Source organism: Equus asinus, chromosome 29 (assembly GCF_041296235.1).
Source record: "Equus asinus isolate D_3611 breed Donkey chromosome 29, EquAss-T2T_v2, whole genome shotgun sequence".
NCBI lineage: Eukaryota > Metazoa > Chordata > Mammalia > Perissodactyla > Equidae > Equus > Equus asinus.
In genome coordinates, this window is record NC_091818.1 from 45766468 (window position 1) to 45790562 (window position 24095).

At 43.6% G+C, this 24095-nt stretch overlaps 1 protein-coding gene and 1 pseudogene across 7 annotated transcripts in view; one reads left to right on the plus strand and one right to left on the minus strand.

The window, feature by feature from the left end:
* Nucleotides 1-24095, plus strand: part of DIP2C (disco interacting protein 2 homolog C) — a 470819-nt gene that overhangs the window by 196507 nt on the left and 250217 nt on the right. The gene's annotated exons all lie outside the window — the stretch shown is intronic.
* On the minus strand, nucleotides 15398-16982 carry LOC106840617 (ras-related C3 botulinum toxin substrate 1 pseudogene; annotated as a pseudogene).

Here is a 24095-nt window from a genome sequence, read left to right on the forward strand (position 1 = left end):
ATGGGCAGTGTGACAGAGAACTCTCCTGTCCCCCAAAGGTGGCCCCATGCCATAGCTGTGATATGTTGCTGATATCCAGTCTCCATCTCTGCAGCACCTACCAACACAGGTGGTTGTGCAGTAAATGTGCAACATATATCTCCAGTAAAAACATGTGTCATGAACCCAAAATGTTAACTGCAGTGGGTTTTTATGTGAATAAAATTAATGTGAACAATGGATTTTTTCCTTTTAGTTTTTGTGATGAAATATACATAACATAGGGGCTGGCACGGTGGTGCAGCAGTTAAGTGTGCATGTTCCGCTTTTCGGTGGCCCAGGGTTCGCCGGTTCAGATCCCGGGTGCAGACATGGCACTGATTGACATGCCATGCTGTGGTCGGCGTCCCACATATAAAGTAGAGGAAGATGGGCATGGATGTTAACTCAGGGCCAGTCTTCCACAGCAAAAAGAGGAGGATTGGCAGTAGTTAGCTCAGGGCTAATCTTCCTCAAAAAAAAAATAATACATAACAAATTTACCATCTTAACCATTTTTAAGTGTATAGTCCAGTGGCGTTAATATTAGGCACATTCACATTGTTGTGTAACTGTCACCACCATCCATTTCTATAACTCATTTCATCTTGTAAAACAGGAACTCCATACCTATTAAACAGTAACTCCCCATTCTCCCCTCCCCCCAGTCCCTGACAACCACCATTCTACTTTCTGTCTCCGATTTTTATTATAAGTACCTCATATAAGTAGAATCTTGCCAGTACGTGTCTTTTTTGTGACTGGCTGATTTCTTTTAGCATAATATCTTCACAGTTCATCCATGTTGTAGCGTATTGTAGAATTTCCTTCCTTTTTAAGGCTGAATAATATTCCATTGTATGTTTATACCACATTTTGCTTATCCATTCACCCATCAATGAACGCTTGGGTTGCTTCCGTGTTTTAGCTATTGTGAATAATGCTGCCGTGAACGTGGGTGTACAGATATCTCTTTGAGACCCTGCTTTGAATTCTTTTGATATGTCCCCAGAAGTGGAATTGCTAGATCATGTACAATGGATTTTTATATGGGTAAATTCATAGTGTGCGTGAACGTTTTAATATTTAATTATGATACCTTTAAATAAAGGTGCAAGTAGCTGGTATTTTAGGGTAAAGGAAGGCTGCTGTGGCAGAGAAGCCCCATGAAAAACAAAGTGTTTCTCACATAAGACTGGTGACTCTGCTCCATGAGGTTGTCATGGGAACTGATTCCTTCCAAATCGCTGCTCCGCATCTTTCCCATGATGGAAGCTGGGCAGCTGCCACGCCTGTGGTGCTGAGGCGTGGGGCCAGTGTGGCACACAGCACCCAGTCCCACTGCACAAGCTCATTCTCGTGGCCCTCGTTTGCTCAATTTACTTGAGCGGTGCAAGGAATGAAGTGCAGCCATAGGCATTGGAAGAGCAGCCACCACAGCTGGCATAGTCAACAGGAGTAAGGAGGGAAGGATTGAGTACACTGCTAAAGTTTGCCTTTTTCTTTTAGGGTAGACTTAATTATTGACTTCCTACTGTGAAGGTGAGAGAAACTGTGGTTCTAGACTGACCATCTTATTGATCTCATAATAACATTTTATATCCTTCAGCTAACATATATGCCAGTTTTAGAAATGCCACAAATTGGCCTGTGCTTCTCAGTCTGGTGTTAACCATTGCATTTTATATCTGTGTCTACATTGGTATTTATACCTGTGTAGTTATTTGCTGTTCTGTAAAACGTTATCACAGGATTCTATTCTGTGGAAGTTATTTCTAACAAACCCTTGCTGTGCATAAAAAGAGTAAAATCCATATTTTTTTGGTCTCATTTTTAAATGTATTGCCCCCAAAGTCACACCAGAAGTACAAAGATCAATAATTTTTAAAAAAGCAATGGCAAGACTGAAGATTAGGAGATTTCTGGATGATTCTAGCCAGTTGGCACTGCTTGCTGACATGACATGCCAGGAACCCGGGATCAGAAAGGTTATGAGGCCAGGGCCATCTCAGGAGCTCACCGTCGGTTAGGAGGAAAAATAGATCCATCAGAAATAAATGGCCACAGGAGGTCTGCCATTCTTGCTAGGACACAGAGGTCATTAGGAACTGAGCTAGGAGCTGGGTAAAGGTCAGGAACGTTTTAGAGGATTCAGGACAAACGGGGATCACTGAAAGCTACCCTAGGCCAGAAGGCCTAGAAGTAGGGTGAGAAAGACCAGGGAAGCGCCAGCAAGTGGCTTGCTGTGGCGGCTACTGCCCGGAGCACCTGCTCTGCGTTACCTTGATGGACGTGACTCTTATCCTAAATCGCTGCAAGAGAGCTCTGTACCGTTTACTTCTGCTGCTGAGGTTTGTAGACATCCTGAGTGCACAGCATTTTTTTTAAAGAGATTTAGATTGAGTTATTGACCTAAACCACCCGGCTGGGAAGGGTTGGAGCCAGGACTGAGGCTGCCTCTCTGATTCTGAGGCTGCCCTTCCCTCACCACGAGGTCACCCAGTGATTTGGGGATAGGGGCAGATGAATCCCCGCCTGAGAGCTGTGACTCACCTGGAGAAAATGGTGCTCCAACAGAATGGAGAAATGAAGAGGCATGACACTTCAAAGCATATCTGTCAGCTTGCTTTTAGAGTTTAGATTTTGGTATTTTGATGTAACTCACAAGTGAAATGCACTTTTGGAAGTTATCCATGTAGAAGTAATCAAAGCCATGAGTGTAGATGCATTCTTGAAAGTAAAGAATTCAGAGAGAATGTATTTCCTGCGAAATCCATTACATTAGGCAATATTTGAGGGAAAAAAAACAACTTCATCCTTAAAAATGTTGTAAAGCTAATTTTATTAAAACTAATTTGAATTAAACTCCATGGCTTTTTGGTTTTTTAGAGGGGTAGGGCTGAGTGTGTGATGGAAAAATAAGGGATTTGCGGATACAGCTGTCGCGTTGGTTCTGGGCTATAGGTGGCCAGGCGCAGGAAGGGAAAGGAAAACCATTTCACAGTGGTATAAGTATAAATACCTGGATTATTAATGTTGCATAAAAACAGTTGCACGGTGCCTCCATCCCTGAACTTTCCAGATAGGAACCAAACTGCTTTGGGTTGTTGGCGACCACTTGTGGCTGCTGGTTCACCTCCTTTCACGAAAGGTACGTTGTATGTATTCCAAGTTCTCCTGCATTTTCTAGTTGACGACTCAAACCCCAGTTAATTCTCTTTCAGGTAAACTCTCCTACAGACTTGGCTAAGCTCTGCGATCCCCTTGTTCTCCTTTTCATTCTAAGTTTGATAAAAGCAAGACGACTGGTGTTGGCAATTAAGGAAAGTCAGCACCACATGTCAGAGAGCAGGTACGTCCTCCCTCAGCCACAGGGGTTACGTGACCTGCAGCGGCTCACCTGCAGCCTCTTGGAAAAGCAGGTTCCTGGGACTGGCCCTACCAGATCACAATCTGGGTTCATCCAGCCCAAGTTTGAGAATCACTGATACAGACAGCTCACATCAACCCTTGAGTCTGTATTCCTTGTCTAAATACCTGAAACCAGGCAATTGAGAGGATTGAATATGTAAACAGCCTAGTTTATAATAAATAGGTGATCACTGTTAGTTCCAATTTCCTTGTGCAAAGATTTTTAAGATCTGCTGTCCTGATATTATTTACCTCATAAGTAGGCAAGTGAGATGTCCTTTTGCATTTGCAGAAGAAAGTTGTGAAGCCCTATAAAGATGCCATGACCCTCTTCACAATGTTCAGTCCCATTCTGTCAGCTCACCTTCTTTTGGTGGGAAGGCTTTTCTGAAAGCACTTGCACTTGTGTGTGATAAACACTGTAGACCTCTTCCTGTTTTGTTTTGTTGAGTAATATTTCAAAAACAATACTGTTTTCTACCAAAATGCACTTCTTTTCAGTATATTATAGGTCAAATCAGCCTTTGTAGTTCCCAGAGGATTTCATCTCTGTTTATAAAAATTTCCATCAAAAAGTGAATTTTGAGGGGCTGGCCCCGTGGCCGAGTGGTTAAGTTCGTGTGCTCCGCTGCAGGTGGCCCAGTGTTTCGTTGGTTCGAATCCTGGGCACAGACATGGCACTGCTCATTAAACCACGCTGAGGCAGCATCCCACATGCCACAACTAGAAGGACCCACAACGAAGAATATACAACTATGTACTGGGGGGCTTTGGGGAGAAAAAGGAAAAAAAATAGAATCTTAAAGAAAAATGAATTTTGAATAGCTTTTGACACACAAGCTGTTTGTGACTTGGCGATTGCCTGCCTAAGTCAAATTCTATTTCAATTTGAGGATTTAGGAGCTTTAGAAATTCTGAAAATATAAAATGAAAACATGACAAAATTCAATTAAATGGGTATTTTAAATTTGATATAAAACAATTTATCACTGAGATATTCTATGATTTTAAGGGCCATGCCCTGTTAAGAATGCTTTTCTGTATTTTAGACTTGGTTGTCTTTGAGGAGGATGACTTATTTATTCCACTCAGATCACAGATATATGAACTATTTTAAATATAAGTTATTGCAAAGTGACCTTATTCATAATATCCTGGATTCATTCTTGATCTTCCAATCTTGGAAATGTGATCCTGTGTTAAGCTTTATGTGTAGACCATCTGGATTGCTTTGAACACATCTGCAAGCCCACCTTCTTATTCCTGAGTGAAGGGAAATAAACACTATTCTTTAAAACATTGAAGGTCCTTAAAGCAGTTTTTCCTAATGTTTCCATTTTAAAAAATGAACTCAGTAATGCTTGAACTAATTAGCTATTAATGTTGGATATCCAGTTAGCACATTATAGAATTTCTAAGTAAAAGTGATTATTTAAAATGGAAATTTAGTGAGGGAAGACTATAATGCATTCTTATTTCTAAAAAGTAAAATGACACTTCAGAGAACTATATTTTGTTTGCTAGGACTTAAAACTTTAATCTGCATGTAGAATTGGAGGATAGTAACCTGCATCAGAGACCTCTTCTATCAGCGAGATTAGTGTGACTGTCAGATTTGGAAACTTACTTGTTTACTGTTTATTTTCTATGTGATATGTTTTTTGAAATCTCCTCTACTTTTAGTCAGATACGCCTAAGTTACTGTGATTTTACTTTGTGAGCACGACAGTCATTTCATTCTTGACTTTTCAACCCCTCTTTCAAATCTGAGCAGCGACTGTCTTGAATTGTCCCCTCCCACATTCTTGGTTTACACAGCACATTTCAGCTTTTGGAAACACGAGTTTGTCTGCAGCCACTTCTGGAAGCAGCTGGTTGCCCAGAATAGAACCAGATCGGTCCCAGGGGTTCTGCGGTCCAGCATCCTTGAGGTAGAAGCTGGTCCTTGAAGAGCCTCAAAATGAAAATTAAGGTTTAAGGCCAGCGGGTCACACTGCAGGAGGTGGGTGTCCAGACTATCCCAGAGTTGCAGCTTGGTGTGAGAAATGGGAGAGGAGACAAGACCAGCCAAGGCTGCCCTTAGCTGACCCACACTGACCCCCTCCTTGAGCTCCTACAGGATCTCGTTGGCCCTATGCCTCAGGTTCCTAAAATTGTTAGGCTTCCCTGGGCAGGAATTTTTAGGTCTAGGCAAGAAGTCCTGGTGTATTTGCACAGGGTTCCTTACATGTTCTATGAACAAACAGAAAACCAACAACCATCAACAATGTGAATCGTTCAGAGCAGTCATTATTTCCTCAACCAAGCCATTGCTCTTTTGTTTCTTAATTAAAAGCCTCTGATGATGAGAGGTGTTTGCCCCAGTCAGTGGAGTGTTGGGTTACTGAGGCTCTCCTGTAAATGCTTTGCCTGGTGCAAGTAGGGAGCTCCCTTTTGGACACAGGCCGGCCTTGCTCAGGCCTAAGGAGGCACTTTGCTCCTTAGGGGCATCTGAAAAGCCTGCCTGTCCCAATGTGGCTGTCTCCAGCCTTCTCACCCACCCTCCTGCCTCCATCAGCCCCTTCCAGGCTACAAGGCAGCTTCGTTAGAAAGTTCTTAGGGACTTGAGATGGATGGAAGACTCAAATGCTTGTGTGGTCAGGCAAAGCATGAAAAATTATGAAAAAGGGTGAATCACGGTCTGAAGGGAGCCTGGGAAGGGAGGTCAATGACAGTAGGGAATGGTGAAAATTGTAGTGAGCTGGAAAGCCCATATTCCATATAAAGATTTTTTTAAAAATTAGGAGCATAGTGCTTCAGGAGAACGAGAAGACAAGCCACAGACTGGGAGAAAATTATTTCTAAAAGACATATCCACAAAGGACTCTTATCCAAAACAGACGAAGAACTCCTAAAATTCAACAATAAGAAAGCAACCCAAATAAAAAATGGGCAAAAGACCCTAACAGACACCTCACCCAGAGAAAATAAACAGATTGAAAATTAGCATATGGGAAGATGCTGCACAATCTGTGTCATCAGGGAAGGGCAAATTAGAACAACAACAAGAGGTATCACCAAACGCCTGTTAGATTGACAGAACTCCTGAACACTGACACCACCCGATGCTGGCGAGGATGTGGAACTCTCATCATGGAGCTCTCTCAGGAGCTCTCAGTCACTGCTGACGGGAATGGAAAATGGTACAGCCGCTTTGGAAGACGGTTGGGTGGTTTTTCACAAAACTAACCATATACCATACAATCCAGCAGTCTTGGTCCTTGGTATTTACCCAAAGAAGTTGAAAGCTTATGCTCACACAGAAATCTGCGGATAGATATTTGTAGCAGCTTTATTCATAATTGCCAAAACTTGGAAGCAACCAAGATGTCCTTCAGAAGGTGAATGGGTAAATAAACTGTGGTTCATCCAGACAATGGGTTGTTATTCAGCACTAAAAAGACATGAGCCATCAAGTTGTGAAGACACATGGCGGAAACGTAAATGCATATTACTAGGTGAAATAAGCCAATCTGAAAAGGCTATATCCTGTATGATTCCAAGCATGTGACATTCTGAAAGAGGCGAAACTACGGAGACTATAAAAAGATCAGTGGTTGCCAGGGGTTTTGGGGGATGGATGAACAGACAAAACACAGAGGATTTATAGGGTAGTGAAAATACTCTGTACGATATTATAATGGTGGATACACGTTGTCATATATTTGCTCAAACCCACAGAATGAACAAGAGTGAGCCCTAATGTAAACTATGGACTCTAGGTGATATTTCCACGTAGGCCCATCAGTTGTAACAAATGTAGCATTTGGTGGGAGATGTTGACAGTGGGGCTGTGCATATGTGGAGCCAAGGGGGATATGGGAAATATCTGTACCTTCCTCCAATTTTGCTGTGAAACTAAAACTCTAAAACTAAAGTCTACTTAAGGAAAAAAAAAACCCATAATACTGATCTAATACAGTCTTTATGAGGGGATGTGGCCTGTGGTGTTGTGTGTCCAGGACTTCCCTCTTAATATGTACATATCCAAATTATACAAAATCTAAGCCTTAGCATTAGTAATTCACTAAGAAGTGAATCACAGAATTGGTGAGCTCCAGAGCTGGCAGGGTACAGACATCATCTTACCCTGACTTCTCATCTTACAGGTAGTGACTTCCAGGGTCACACTGCTGGAGTGTGACCAAGAATGAGGCCGAGTGGCAGAGATGGAATTAGACCTGAAACAGTTAAGCTCAGTGTTGGCAAGGTTAAGTTTTTAACCCTCTTTTCTTCAGTTGAATAACCTGATCCATTCTTTGGCACCAGGGGGTCCTGCCACCAGGAGCAGCACAGCCTGCTTCGTGGGGCCATCTTTGATGCAGGGAGTCAGAACAAAAGCCTATTATGTGCAGTCTTCCCCCCAAACAAGAATCACAGTAAAGAATCCTCGTGTCCAACATGGCCTTGCTTAAATAGGAGATTGTTTGCTTCATGAGTGCAGTGTCATCACTGTGTGCACCAATTAAACCTCATTTTGCAATGCCTGGGATTAGACTCACTGGCTTTAAAGAGCTGATCCTTTAACTTTACAATCATGAATATTTATTTGCCTGTAGTTGTGAAAACTGGGGAATTTGTGTTCAAAGTTTTGTGAAAATGCTGAAGTTTAAGCATTTATGTCATAGTATACAGATGGAATCATTTAAAGCTCTAGGACTCATATTAAATGCTTTTCTTGATTTTGTAATATTCATGTGTAGTATTCTCAATTAGCAAGTGTCAGAGGGCTTAAATTTTGAGTGATGTCTAAATTCACTGAATTTCAAGCGTTTCACTTAAAATGTTATCACAACTAAGTGGAGCCAACAGTTTATGCCCTATAAATATATGTTGATTAAATGACACTTATGTTACACACATAAACTTTAGTACACAGATGTAGGCAATGTGTTAACAAACCTTAGGAGAAGAATCAATGCTTGTAATCTGCTCATTATCAATAAACATCATCTATGTTATCTGAAAAGACAAAAATTTAAAAAGCTAAAGGTTTTGTAATTTTCCGGTTTTCTACTTATTTGCCCAAATGTGAAAGTTTGACAGCTAATAGTTGATGGCATCAGAACAGAAAGATCATCACGTTTCAGAGTGTTGATGGCCCCAGCCCGGGTGCACAGGGAGAGAGCTCGGGGAGGGAGTAGGGATCATGGCAGAGAGCTGACAGCACCATGTGCTGGTGCTCAAGAAAGCACATGATCCAGTCAGGCTGGAAGAGTTCATCTATTTCCTGAAAGAAGTTGTCTCTTCCCATGGAAGACCTGAACTGTTTAAGTTGGGATATGCATCTTTATGTAAGAGTTCTTACTCGGAAAGCCACTGTGGCCCTGGAAACATTTTTTTTGTAATGCAGAAAGCATTTTAAATTCATATTTAACTTTTTCCTTGTCCATCTTAATCTCTAATAATTCTCTCTGCATATGTACAAGTCTTTAAAAATTATAATGCATGTTACAGTTGTTTTAAGCTCTATATTTAAAAATCATATTTGATGTTTCAGTTTTACTTCTGATAATTTTGTCAATGTATCTCTGTGTTTTAAATTTCGCAGTGGAATTTCCAACATGATCGCCCCAAAAAGTGGTGTTATGTGCAGTTAAGTTTTGCTTGTTGAAGTTCCTGTATAAAAACCGTCCACCATCTTACCTTATTAACTCTAGCAATCTTGGTTCAAAAATCTTTGGATCCACTGAAATTTCACACAGACTTCTAAATTTGTTGCATGACCTTTTCATTTTAGTGCTATTTGTTAATTCAGATATTTTCTAGGGTGTTAGTAAACTGTGGAATTGTGGAGGTGGCAGCGAGCGTGCCCTAGTTTATTCATGAGCTTCTGTTCTGGGGAGAAGTGTCATTTTTCATGGTTGAGCTTCACATTTTCTCTGTCATACTCTGAGACCGGAGCAAGGTTTTTTGGGAAGAAGCAACCATTAAATGTACCTTGTCACCCTCAGTGTTTGGGTAGCTGAAGGTCCGTTTCCCTGAAGTCAGCATCCAACCCTTCACTCTGAAACAGCATGAAGCAGCAGCAGCAAGGTGTGGAATCTATCCTCCCAGTCAGTTGTGCGTGCTTAAGCACGTCATATGTCCGTACCTGGATTCGCACAAAGAAAAGAACATTAAAGGCACTGAGAGACCATTCCTGTTTCTGATGCAGTCGCGTATGTAGGTGGGTTGGGTTTCTATTGGTAACGAGTCTTGATCAGACCGGCTTTGACAGTGAGGGTGATGTGTTGGGCCCCTGAGAGAGGCCGTGCTGCTGTCCTGCCCTGATGGTACCCCTTCTGAGATGTGCAATGTGAGTGGAGGTCAGAGTGTCTTGTCCATCGGTACTTCTTCCTGCAGGAATGGAGGCTGTGTGCAGGAAGGGAGTCCCCTCTTGTTTATTGCCATAGCTGGGCAGGGGCTACGCTCGGGAGACACTTGCTGGGTGAAATGATGATTGAATGAGTGGGTTCATGAGCCTGGAAACTTCAGAAGTAGTACGGGCTTTGGGTTTGACTGTTTATTGGCTTAACACCACTGTCCAGCCCTGGGCTCTTTTTCTAGTTTGTCTTCCATGGTGCCGCCTCACCCACGGTGTGTTCCCATGTGGTCACCACGTAACTGTCGCAGCCCCAGAACATCCTCCACCACATTGCCCCCAGGCCTTGGGGGTGGGTTGGGGGAGAGCCGTGCCAGCCAGAGAACCAGCCCAGACCCTGCAGTCACAAGAATACCGGGCACTGGTTAGTTCAGGCCTGGGTCACCTGGGCCAGTTGCTCAGGCAGGGGCTGGGTCAGATTTGTGCTGCAGGGGAGGGTGAATATCGATGAAAAATATGCATATTATTAGCACAGCAGATGAGGAAGTGGGTACTAGATGGGCAACTTGAAAAGTCCACAGCAAGTTCCACATGCAGACCTGGGCTTACAGATCCGTTCTAGGTATTCCAGTCAAATGATGACTGTTGAAGTGGGCAAAATAATGAAATGGTCTTTGGACTAACTTAGAGTGGGTTGATCTAAAACAATCCTTCTTACTTTCTTTTAATAGTAATAATGACTTGCTTAAAGGATAATGGAGTTAGGAACAGGTTGTTGGAATCCAAAATTTTATTGTCCTAGGGGAGGATATCTATTATTGCAACCCACAAGAATTTTGATCAAACCAAAAGAGACAGTCTGGAGGCCTCTTCCTGGAGGAGGGGTGTAGCCATCACTGTCTATAGGACACTGAAAGTCGTCCTATTTGTGGATTGCTCCGTTAGTTATTGGACATACAGTTTTCCGCCAAACTATGTCCAGAGCTGCTTCTGGACATAAGCATGAAGTGCCGCTGGACACCGGTAAAATGGGTGCTGCAAACTGGCACACCTTTGCCTATGAATAGAGGGTGGTGCCGTTGGTGAGTCAGAACACTGGGTGTCAGTGTCAAATGGAAATTGCTGTTCGGATAAGCATAGCCGTTAGGTTCCTGACGACCTTTGCTGCTCGGAGACTTTCTCAGGAAGTGAGGGGTAGACCCACGCAGCATTGGTGGGAGCTTGAAACTGAGGGGTGACAGAGGACCACTGTTTATGTTCACTTAGGGCCCAGAGCCCGTCCTAGTGCTGCAGCCCATTTAGGATCACAGACGGTTATAAGGATGACCCTGATTTGGGAGCGGGATCTTGCTTCTAAGTTAGACAGGAAGGTGGATGTTAGTGTTTTCCTTTATCCGTAAAATTCTCTCACAGCCCCCCGCCATACACACACACCACCAAACTATGCTTAGTGAAGATCTTGCAGGGTCTCAGTGTTGTGCTTGAAATGTAAATTTCATATGGAGATGTAGCATGATTCCACTCATGTCATAATATTTCTTTTCAGCGAACTGCACTGAAGAGGTTTCTAGGTTTCCTTCCAACTTTTAGATGGCACCTAAGTGTTGCAAGACTTTCTGTTGACAAGCATGGTGAGATGGCTACTGATCAGTAATAGATGACCTCTTATGTCAGCACAAGTAGGGGTGCCTTGAGATAAATGCAGGGTAATGTAGATGTGTTTGTAAACTGTCAGTCAAAAGAAAGGGGGCATCTCTCTACTAGTGACAAATTTGCTTGGAGTATTGATTTTGTTTCAGCTCAGATGGAAAATGGTGAATGGCATTCAGTATAATCTTTCAAAAATCCATTTAGAAGGCATCCATATTTTGCTGTTTTCTTCCCCTTGCTATCTGGGTATAATGAGGAATTCTTTTTGTCATCATCACCAACCAGAAACTTGTATTGAGCACCTGTTCTTCTTGGGCACTATGGTGTGAACAGGTGGAATTGTCTCCTGTCCTCGTGGCCTCTCAGACCAGGTGTGAAGAGAAAGAAGATAGATTGTGGGAGGGCCGTGGGGAAGGAACATGGAGTTGGTATAGTGGGAAGGAAGCTTTACGGAGAAAAAAATTCATAGATACTAGGACTCCTCTCAACCCCTCTTCCTTTTGTTTGTTTTTTCGTTTAGCATTTCTGAAATGGGGATGCATTTTATGATCGAAGGGGTGTCATAGTTTAATTAGTGTATTTTTTTATCTTGCTGCTAGGTAGATTAATTAAAGGTGGGTAAATGTAATTAATACATTTGCCTTGAGTGGTAAGATTAGATTTGATGAATACAGTGATGCATGGAGAGGGAGAGAAAGGTATTCCAGGGAAAGAGAATGGACATTGCAGATGGGGACTTGTTTGTGGAATACAGAGCCATGGAGATGAGAATGGGAAGGGAGTGTAGTGCCCAGCTGTAGCGCAGAGTGGGACTGGTGGGATGGCTGAGTCCAGCACTGGACTGTTTCCATGGAGTCAGTCTCCACAGGGACTGGACTGACTGCCAGACCTGAATTTCTGCCTGCTTCTTTCTTCACAATCCCCAAGATGAGGAAAACGCCTCTACTGTGGGTGAATTATCGTCTAACAACCATCTCTGGAAACTGTTCTTGATAACTCTCTTTCAGGTTGGTGATCGCCTTGGACCTGGGAATTGGATCCACCTTGAGCCTTGCTTCAGGCTGTAGGTGCCATGCAGAATGGGATTGGATGTAGGATTGGTTTGGATGAAGGATTCGGGAGCTCACTTCAGGAGGTCACCTGACATCCAGGCCTTGTCAGGGACATGGTCCATGTGGCATCACCCTGTGATGCCCTCAGGAGGTCCTTTGTGAGTCTGTGAACTTGGACGTCATCCACTCAGACTCCTAAAACATGGGAGTAACACTGTGATTCTGTATCATGCTCAGAGTGCATTGAAGACCTGTACATCTGCTTATTCAAGACCTACAGTGCTTGCTGCCTGGGGTGCTTTCCAGGAAAAGGTTTGTCTCCATAGGCCAGTGGGTATATTTTCTATTGACAGAAAATAACTGGTGGCCTGTGTTTCCTTTTTTTGTTTAAGTTGCCAAGAAAACCCCTAAAGCATAATCGCCACCCTGTTGGAACTACACCATCTCAGGTCCGTCTATTCCTTCTGCTTCTTGTGTTTCTATTCTGTTGAGATGCTGAGTTAATATAATTCCTCTTAACTTCAGAATTGAATTTGTTTCCTATTTTTTTTTTTTAGAAAAAGTACATTGATAAGCTTGTGTTGCTGTTTAACCGGAAAGCCAGGGGTGTGCTCATAGATCTGGGAGAATATAGAACACACAGGGGCATGCAGAGTGACCGAGGCCCAGTGTCTTCTCTGTTGCTCAAGAATATGTCTGCTTTCCCATTCCACAGGCCTGGGGTGAGGTGACTCTGTGCTCCTTGAACAAGGTGCAGTTTAAGCCGAAGTGTGACTAGTAATCAACTTGAGGACGTGCAAGCTGATTTTAAGTAGGGACAAGGGACAGCTATTGAGTTCCTTGCACTTTGACACGCAGGAAACAGAGTCTGATGTTTAAAAATTCCTCCCTCCACTGGATTGTCGCCAAATTGGGCAGAATAAATGATGTCTTCACTGCTTTTCCAGGGAAGTGGGTTATAGGCCCATTATTAAACTTGGAAGACTTTCTTGAATCCCCCTCTTAGACTTGTTGACAAGCCTGACGTAACCAGGAGGACTCGCGGAAACCAACGTTCACCTTCATGTTACTCCTCACACTGTCGTCTTTGGATGGGCAGGCCCCAGAGAGCACTAGGGGATAGGACCCCAAGCCCACCAGTGGTTGAGAATAACCTTCCAGTGTCCTTTGACCTTAGAAGTGGAAGCTCTTCCTGTGGGTTAGGTATTCCCTGTGATGCATCCCCTCAACCCAAATCAGAGGAATCTAGTTTTGAGCATAAATATGTTCTTAATGTCATAGCTTTTATGGCTGATCTCTACATATGGGGCTCATTAATTTTGTGTTGGTTCATCGTTGGTAGATCCAGGAGTTTCTTGTATTGATGGTGAATATTTACCATCACGTATAGAGAAGGGAGTGACCTTTATCTTTGTACTGAAGTCAGATGAGAAACTATTGCTGTGGGATCCCTGGGAGGTGCTTAACAGCTCTTTTTAGGGTTGAGTTCTTTTTTTAGATATCCTAACATCTTTTAAAGCTGCTTCACTTACAGACTACACATGAAAATCATTCTTGGAGTAGAAAAGGATATACTTCAGCAGAGTAACTAATAACTATGTATATGTTAAAAATATCAGCCAAAAGTTACCCCAAGTGTTAACCCTTCTGTTTTGTCTTTTATATTCACTTATGATTATTTCAGTATCAAAATTTTTTTTTTTTTATGATTCCAGGATTTATTAAGTCTTACATGCAAAACATACTGCTAATTGCATTAGCAAAAGATCAATGTAAAAACACTCCACAATTCTGCAACGGTCAATTTAAAAAATTTTGTTCTAGTGGTTGAAAGGTCCGACCTCGTATTCTTGCCAGTGGGTAAGTTGTACAGAATTCATTAGCACGAGCGTGGGGTTTACAGAACCTCACAGACCCAAAGGAACATCGTTAGGCAGGGCAACACCGGGAAGCATGTGTCCACGGGGCGAGGCGAAGAGGGCCAGCGTTAGTCAAGGTGCAGTGGGGGGGATCTGGCAAGACAGCGATGTTAAGAAGGTTCATAGTTTAAGAATATCTAAAATATCTTAAAAACCGGAAAGCTGCAACACATGATTTTTACACCTAGTTACTAGAAAACTAAGGAAAGCACTTATTAGCTTTGAATAAAGTAAAATGAAAACAGGAATGCACTTTTTACTAATCTACAAAAGAAGTTTCTAGTGCGTTATCAGAAAGATTTTATAATACAAGGAGGCATATTGCTCATGAAGAAGGGTGCTATAAGAAAACCACGCACTAAGTTAGCGACTATGGGAATGACCAGTTCAAAGTGGAATTAAATGCCCGATTTCGGGCAGGGTGGCAGGCTTAGGAACGAGGAACGCTTCAGAGGACAGTTATGGATCATACCGACCGACCTTCATCGTCTGCTGCATTTGGCAGAAATTAACCTTTTAAAATGTTTACCCGTGACACTTTCATTCGGTTTAATTATTACGTGTACAATGTAGTGTAAATTAACCTCCACTTCATCATTTTGTCAAAATGCTGTCTTCATCCTTTGATCACATCCAATGTCCCGCACACTCCACCCCCGGGCACCCAGGGCTGGAGCAGAACGCTTCATGGGACAGACACGTGAGGCAGAGTTCTGTTCAGAATCTCAGCAAAGCTAACACTAATTTTTTTTTAAAAAGCTTGATCCAAAGAGCTGAGTTGTTACCCTCATCCCATCATGAGCTACAGTACAAGGTTGGGTCAGGAACGCAGGAACTCGTCAGGGGTCTGCGCTAACCCCGAGCCGAGGGCTCCAGAAAGGCGAAGGCCTCACGCGGTTTACTGCTTAGTGTTCTCAGCACAACGCGACTTAGTTCACAAGGTATTTTGGCAACTCTCAAGCAAGAACAGGGGCTTTCGAAAAATAAGGCTTTAAGAAAGCTGGTCATTTTAGGGCTAAATTTTAATAGAACGTGAAAGTTTGAACTCTTACACTTTAAACAAACAAAACCTAGAAATTACTGATTGGTTCAAAATGGTTTTATGGAAAAACTAATCTGTAACAAAAACTTGGCATTGAGTGCGAAGGCTCCACTGTTTCTGAGCAAAGCGTACAAAGGTTCCGAGGGGCGGGCGGGCGGGCGAGGGCGCGGCCGTTCACAGCAGCAGGCATTTCCTCTTCCTCTTCTTGACGGGAGGCGGGCAGAGAACCTCTCGATTAGCTTCATGGAACAGTCTTGAGGCCTCGCTGTGTGAGCGCCGAGCACTCCAGGTATTTGACAGCACCGATCTCCTTGGCCATGGTAGGCCCTGCGGGTAGGTGATGGGAGTCAGCTTCTTCTCCTTCAGTTTCTCGATCGTGTCCTTGTCATCCCTAAGATCAAGTTTAGTCCCCACCAGGATGATGGGAGTGTTGGGACAATGGTGTCGCACTTCAGGATACCACTTTGCACGGACATTTTCAAATGATGCAGGACTCACAAGAGAAAAGCAAATTAAGAAGACGTCTGTTTGCGGGTAGGAGAGGGGACGCAATCTGTCGTAATCTTCTTGTCCAGCTGTATCCCACAAGCCCAGATTCACCGGTTTTCCATCTACCATAACATTGGCAGAATAGTTGTCAAAGACGGTGGGGATGTACTCTCCGGGAAACGCATTGGTCGTGTAACTGATCAGCAGGCACGTCTTACCTACAGCTCCGTCTCCCACCACCGCACACTTGATGGCCTGCATCTCGGCCGCTCGCGGGGCCGCGGAGGCGAGGAGCTGCGGGCGCCAGGGTGCGGGGGGCCGGGGCCGCTGAGCACGCCGCCTCGCCCTCCGCCGACTCTCAGTATCAAAATTTTTAAAGGTTTTTGTGATAATTTTAATTATGGAAAAATTACTCTTAAAACTCAACTGCATTTATAACACTTTAAAGAACTAATTGGATTACATTATTTGTTAACTTTTCCTGGGGCATTTTGCATAGTTACATAATTAATCTTTATCTCTTTGCCAGAAATCAATTTGTGTGTGTGTGTGTGTGTGTGTGTGTGTGAGAGAGAGAGGAAGATTGGCCCTGAGCTAACATCTGTTTCTTTTTGCTCGAGGAAGATTGTTGCAGAGCTAACATCTGTGCCAGTCTTCCTCTAGTTTGTATGTGGCATGCTGCCACAGCATGGCTTCATGAGCGGTGTGTGGGTCTGCACCCAGGATCCAAACCTGTGAACCCCAGGCCGCCGAAGCAAAGCACACAAACTTAACCACTGCACCACCAGGCTGGCCCTCAATTCATTTTTTTTTTAGATCAGAAACCTGAAATGAAACATTCCTTTCCATTAAGTGGTATTTAACTATGTGGCTATCAATTTGTGAGTGTGAGAACAAGATTATCTTGTATCTTTTGGGATAATTTTTACTTAACAGTGATACTGCTAAATGTTAAAATTATGGAACAGTTCGTTTCTTTGGAAATTAGTATTTGTATATTCACCAGGTGGGAGCTGTTGGAAATGTGGACATGAAAAAATTAAGTCGCATTCATTTCGTACAGAAAGAAGATGTTAAAAAACCACTTTTACTTTTTGCCACCCTGTGGTTGCTTAGCTACAGAAATGAGGTCATCACGGGTACTAGACTCTTGTCTCTTTCACTTCCACAATCAGAAGAAATACTCCTTAGCAAGCACAGGCGTCTACAGTTCCGACATTTAGACTCCTGAAGATCAGTCTAGTGGAGTAGATGATGACATTGGTGAGTGCTGGCATTTATCATGTGGGATTGCTACCCCAGATTGGGCTGCTGGAGCGAGAGCCACCAGGCCCAGAGGGCCTGAGACCTGCATCCTCTGGAGCGATGAGGACAGAGAAGAAAATGCAACAAAGAAGCAGCAGTGCCTATGAGGGTTAGAGCCTGGGAACGAATAGTAGGGGCAGGTAGACACCTTCGAGCTAATCTGTGGAAGAAGCCAAGGCCTAGAAGGACTGGGACAGTGAGTGATGTGGCCCCTAGAGCTTGAGAACTCTTGTAGTAAACAGACATTAGCAGAAACTGCCCACAGGGAGGTTGTGAAGCTTTACTGGACAGAGATGGGAAAGATGCTCTGAGAGCTGTGCTGGCTGCCTGCAAGTGGGGAACACTTGACCTGCTCAGTTTCCTCGATTGGCTGGGGGTCTGTGTCCTGAAACACAATGAGCACATCCGCGGACATCCGCTTTAGTAAGCATCTGGAGTGAGGTGGCTTCAGCGAGGGTAATACACTCTCCCGGCTGGAATATGTGAAGAGAAGATGTGAGGAGACTAAGTACAGCCGCCCTTCCGGATCTGTGGGCCCTGTAGCTGCAGGGCGAAACGATGGTTGTGTCTGTACTGAAGATATACAGACTGTTTTTTCCTTGTCATTATTCCCTAAGCAATGGGGTATAATGACTGTTTATGTAGTATTTACATTGTATTAGGTATTATAAGTAGTCTAGAGATGATTTAAAGTATATGGGAGGATGTGTGCATGTTACATGCAAATACCAGGCGATTTTATATAACGGACTTGAGCATCCTTGGGTTTTGGTATGGAATCTCCCGTGGATATGGACAGATGACTGAGGTTCATCAGCATTGGCAGGTTTCTGTGATGAAATTGAGCATGTGTCACCCAGTGAATGGGACAAAGTGACTTTTCTTCCCTCTGATGTGTCCAGTGTTCACATTATTCCTGCCCATATGTGGAAAAGAGAAGGCGTGACTGGGCAACTGGGTCCTTTTCATGTTTTCCAGTTATGTATTTAGAAATTTATGGGTTATGTACATCCTACATCCGAATTTTTGTATTATTAAGCTTGTAAACTTTTCAAACACTTATTTTCCCCATGGGGGGAAATACAGAGCCACAGAGCATGGCTTCCACATAGCTTAGCTTCCTTCCATGACGGGTGCATGGGGAGTGAAATCCTGTTTTCACCATCAGTGTTTGCAAATGCATGTCTCTGTATAAAATTTTGTTTTTCTTGAAAGTTCCAGTTAGATCCTTTTACTTAACTAGATATTTAAAAGTGTTGTGCAAATGGACCTGCCAGCTGCTATCATGAGTGAACATGGGTTTTGGGTTTGTTTTCCTGTGATAGATATTCTATTAGTGTAAATATTTGTATGAATGCTGAACACTGGGGGTGGTGTCATTTTTCTGCTTTTCATTTTCCTCTAGGTTCTATTTAATGACTTGCTTACTGTCAGAGTGTAACAGGCACAGTGCAGAGTGAGGATGACAGGCCACAGTGGGTACAGGCTTCGTGAAGATCAGCCTTTGGTTGAAACCCTGCGTAGGTGTCTGTTGCTTTTGAATAAAATTAAGTGACATTTCCATTCTCAAGGGAGACATATGCACACAACAAAACAACTGTCAAAAAACAAACCTTTTTTTTTTTTGAGGAAGATTAGCCCTGAGCTAACATCAGTGCCCATCTTCCTCTACTTTATGTGTGGGACACCTACCACAGCATGGCATGCCAAGCGGTGCCATGTCCGCACCCAGGATCTGAACCGTCAAACCCCGGGCCACCAAGAAGCGGAACGTGCGAACTTAACTGCTGCGCCACCGGGCCGGCCCCCCAAAATGAACCTTTTAGCTTACCGAGGTCCAGCAAATTTAGTTTGCAAAGTTGAACTTTTTTCTTGGAAGTCATTTATCAATAACTTTTTTTCCTAGAAGTCATTAATTCAGTAGTATAAGTTTAAATATATTTGCCTAAAACTCAGCACAAATTATAAAACCAATAGAATATTGATTTAGGTGTATGGCCCCTGAAGGAATAATACCCAGTATGCATAACATATTGGATACATGTGCTTAGAAAGCACAGAGTAGGACCACTCTTAAAATACACGTTTTTAACATACACTTTGGTTAGTAGATTTGCTCTACATTTGTAAAAACTCACAGTAGTTCTTAAGTAGTTTAGGGCACATATGAGTACATGTGTATGTGTAAACATCAGTGTTTTTCTCCCTCTCTTTAAACAAGACATCAGCACTCTTCTATACCAGTGTTAATAGTAAAAAACTGGTTTGTTTCATGATTAGAGGTCAATTTTCAGAAAATCCTTTTAATCTTTGTAAATTTAATTTACCTTAATAACATGCTTCTGGGACAAAACAAAACAAACAAACCAAGAAACACAAATGTTTGTGGACTGTATTGTAAATTTTCAATGCCACGTGCCTTAGGAAGGTAACGTTCACAAACAGAAAATGTAAAAGGGCCGTTTAGGGGCAGCTGATAAGAAAGCACTGGGGAAGAGCAGGGTGTGGGTCACCCGCACCTGGCCCATGCTTCATGGACATTGTAAGTGGCGGCTGCACTCTGCCTGCAAGATTGGGGGGAGCCCAGGAACAATGGGCAGGGATGTCACTGCTCCTTACTGGGTGGCAGGACAGAACACAGCCACAATTGTAGGTAGAAACTCTAAAAGACATAGACCCTGTTTGTTGTGGCACAGAGGTTAAAACCAAGTTTAACTTGTCCTTAGAATGAATGATATATATGTCCTGAAATATGTTACATTTGATAATTTTTAAAGCGATTGTGTGTGTGCGTGTGTTCAGTTGACATTCCCTGCAGGGAGATGAAGCAGTGTCTTCACACCTACATTGACTGACCAGGTAATCAGCCCGGAGAGGTCTAATGCCTAGTGCAAGAGAACTTCACTGTGGGAGCTGGGCAAGCCTCACAGTCCTCTTTCCACCCTACACATTTCTCTAAAGAATACACAGTTGTAAGTCTTTTTAAAAATTTTTTGATGAGGAAGATTGGCCTAAGCTAACATCTGTTGCCAATCTTTCTCTCTTTTTTTTTTCTCCCCAAAGCCCCAGTACAGAGTTGTGTATCCTAGTTGTAAGTCCTTCTATGTGAGATGCCACCACAGCATGGCTTGATGAGCGGTGTGCAGGTCCATGCCCAGGATCTGAACCAGGGAACCCTGGGTTGCCAAAGCAGAGCGTGTGAACTTAACCACTACACCACTGGGCCAGCCCCCACAGTTCTAAGTCTTTATGAAATCATAAAAATTAGGAATCCAGAAGAAGTTTTCTTAAAAAAAAAAAGTAAATGGCATGCTTTTTCTCTTTCTACTTTCCTGTGTAGGGTAAGCAATAGAAGCATATTGGTTTGGAATCAATATTGTTGGTTATTTCACATTGAATCTAAGATTCTTTGGTAACAGAATTTTTCCTTACAAAACAAGGACACAAAATCTTTCTCAGGTATAACTGTTCAGTCTGCCAGCCCCCCATTAGCTAAGCCATTGGAAGTGCGGTCTGTAGGGGCTGAAGAGGTTCTAACTGTGAGGGGTTTGCAGATAGGGCTGCACTCATGTGTATACAAGAGCACTCTAGAAGCAGACCCTACGACTCCATGGCACCCTGTGACCACTTAGAAAACCTCTCCCAGCAATTTCTTTACTGATAAGGCTTGCTTTTTACCACCCCCTGGCGGCTGGCTGAACAACAGCCTCCTGCAGGATGGCTGCCTGCTCTTAGGATGTTTGTGGGGCCAGCAGATGCTGTTGTTCAGGACATTGGATTCGAGGAACAGCTGTGCATGTGTATGTGTTGAGTATCTATAAAGATTTACGTGCATCTTAAACTTCTCGGACGAGTGAGTTGATATTGAAAATATATCTAGAAGAATAATAGATTTGACTATGTTACGCTTAATATCCAGGAGAAAATACTAGGTTTTGATGAAGTAGCTCTAAAGAAAACAGGAATGGAAAGAGTGGTGTGTTTTTTGCGTCAACATGACTAAGAAACATCCTGGTCATTCTGCGCCACCATCCCAGAATTACTAGAATGTCGACATTGGGCCAATGTAAACACTATTGATCTTTACAAAAGGTTTGATCCGGCAGCCTCACAGCAGATGAATAACTGTGCTGGGTTTAAATCCGCACGTACATGGAGGCATCTGAAACATTCAGCTATTATTCATACTGAGCTATTCATATTCAGCTCTTAGGGTGTAACTGCTTGCTTTCTCCTTGTCCTTCTAGACTTTTGTCTGCATTTCAATGGAAGAGTTTTTGTTTAGTTTGTCTTTATTGCTCAGTAGGCTCTAATGTTTAAAATACCAGCTACTGTTTCAGTAGTGCTGTCTCCACACCTGTCCTGCACCATGGGAGAGCAGAGTAGAGCGTTACGGAAAACAGGAGAATCTGAAAGAGGGAAATGTCATTGTTGACTGGCACATGGCAGTGCACCTTCTTGAGTAGTACCTGTGTATTCAGGGTAAATGGGAAGTTTAGGAAAGAGAAAAGTTGAGTAAAATAATGGTTTTAAAAAGCATAGCAAACAAAACCAGAGCTCGATACTCTAGAACACAGAGCAGGGGTCTTGGAGATGACAGATGTGGGCCTCAGTCTGGTTTTCTCACTTTGCATCTCCAAAGCCTGCTCTCCTCATCTCTAAGTCGGGATGATCACATGAAGCTTCCGTTGCCCAGTTTGCTGCTGTTGAATGGAGCCAGTGCATGTAAATACAGTGTAGTGCCTTGGAACCTAAGGAATTCAGTAAATATTGATTTTCATTAATGTTTTAAAGATGCCGAAGAAAATGGTTGCTACAGATAAATCTATTAGATAGTTACACTACTGCATGTGAAAGTGGTAATTTGGCTTTTAATTTGCCTGGTACATTGCAAACTCACACTTAATCCCAGGGTTCCTCAGTGCTAGGCACACACGTGTGTTGTGTTTGTTGTTCCCTTCTCTTCTGTTCCTGTAGAATCAAGAACTCTGGCCCTGGAAGCATCTTTCCTCTAGACACTCACCATGAGGAAAGTGAACTGCCACAGTGGATGCCCAACACGGATGGGAGAGCATCTCCATTTGAGTTCACTCCGGGCTGTTGTCTGAACTTGGAGTAAAACCATGGAGCTTGCAGGAATCCCATCTTACCAGCTGGCCATTCTTCAGACTCTCCTCCCGAAAATGTGCCCCATCCCACCCCCAGTTTATCTTAGGACTGCCTTCCAGTTTTCTCCTCATATGTCTGCTCACCTATTGCGTTATCTCAAGTTACTGATCACTCATTAACCAGATGATCTGCTATGCTGATGGCCACTGAGATGAATCTGACTCCTTTTGGTAGTAAATGTTTTACTGCTTCTAGGTCATGCCTTTATTCAGAGAAGGGAACCTGCAGTGAGCCCTGGAGTAGGGGGTCCTTCAGGATTTCCCACAGCTCCTGCCATGGTGATTGCATCCAGTTGGTGCACACTAAATGACATTTGAATTGAACTGAATTGACTAGTGGTCGACCTTGTGTAGCCCCTGTCTTGATTGGCCATATCTATCCTGGGGAACGCCCTCTCTCCATTACTTTGTGGATGAGGATGTGAACAGCATGAGCAGAGACTGTCCTGTGGTGGAGCCAGTACAGGAGAGGAGGGGAGCAGTGCCATGTCCACTGGCGTACCTGCTCACCAGAGGATGTGGAGATAGAGTTTTGGAGTCCTTCCTGAGGCCCCAGGAGGGAATCCAGAGAGAGTTAAATGGAGAATGGCCAGGCCTGGCTCTTCCACCTGAGAGAAGGAGTGTAACAGTGTCTTCCTGTCGCCCAGATTTCTGAGCACAAAGTAAGGATCATGTCTGCAAACTTGAATGCATGTGGTCATTGAGTCATTCAGCAAGTGGGGAACAGGCTATGTTTGGCTGAGTTCCCACCTTTAGGAGCTGACTTTTCCCCATCATGTGTGTTTGTGGTGATAGATACCATCGTGCAGTTCTGTCAGGAGCCATTGCAGTGTGGTCAGGAACGTGGACTTGAAGTCCTGGGAAAGGCCTGGGTTGAGTCCTAGCTGCACCTGGGAAAGGCCTGGGTTGAGTCCTAGCTGCACCACTTACCCATTGATCTTGGAACAGCTCCTTAATTTCTCTGAACATCAGTTTTCTCATCTGTGGGACAAGGTAATCACTTACGTCTGAAGGTATTGATGCATATGAAGACTCCTGGCTCAATGAGAGCACTCCATAGTTGAGTTTTCCACCTCCTTCCTCTTTCCCACCTGCCTGGCTAGTCAGTATTAGTGGGTTTGAATAGTAGGTTTACGGAATCAGGAGAAACTAACGTGGAAAGAGGTCCCTGAAATAGGGCAATGAGGGGGGAGGAATGGAGCCCCTGTGTGGTGATCTATGGGGTGGCCAGTTGGCACCTGCACCATAGGTTGTCTGCCCTATTTGAGAATGAACCCTGGTTTTATATTCAAGCATCATGACCGTCCTTGCCAAGAAATACCATGAGTTGTCTTTCTCCTGTTTATCAAATGTGGATTTTCACAGGGATCCCTGGTGCGAGTTGGTTCAGAGTATGGGAGGCTGGATGTCGGGCTTCTGGCTGGGAGAAGTTGAAGTAAAAGGGCGGAAAGGTGGTACCCAGGCCTGCACAGACTGGACGTGTAGGAGGGAGTTCCCCTTTGTGTCCTACCCTGCTAACTGGGCTCTGGGACTGGGAAGTTGACCCTCATGTGGGATGGTTGGGGTGGAACAGTGTTCTCCAAGTCAAGCAGCTTAGGTAAGTAGCCTGGGATCTTCTGTCTCTGGCTCACCTCCTCATGGCTTTTCTCTCTGCCACTATGGCTCGTGCAGCAGAAACTACGGTCCTGGACTAAACCG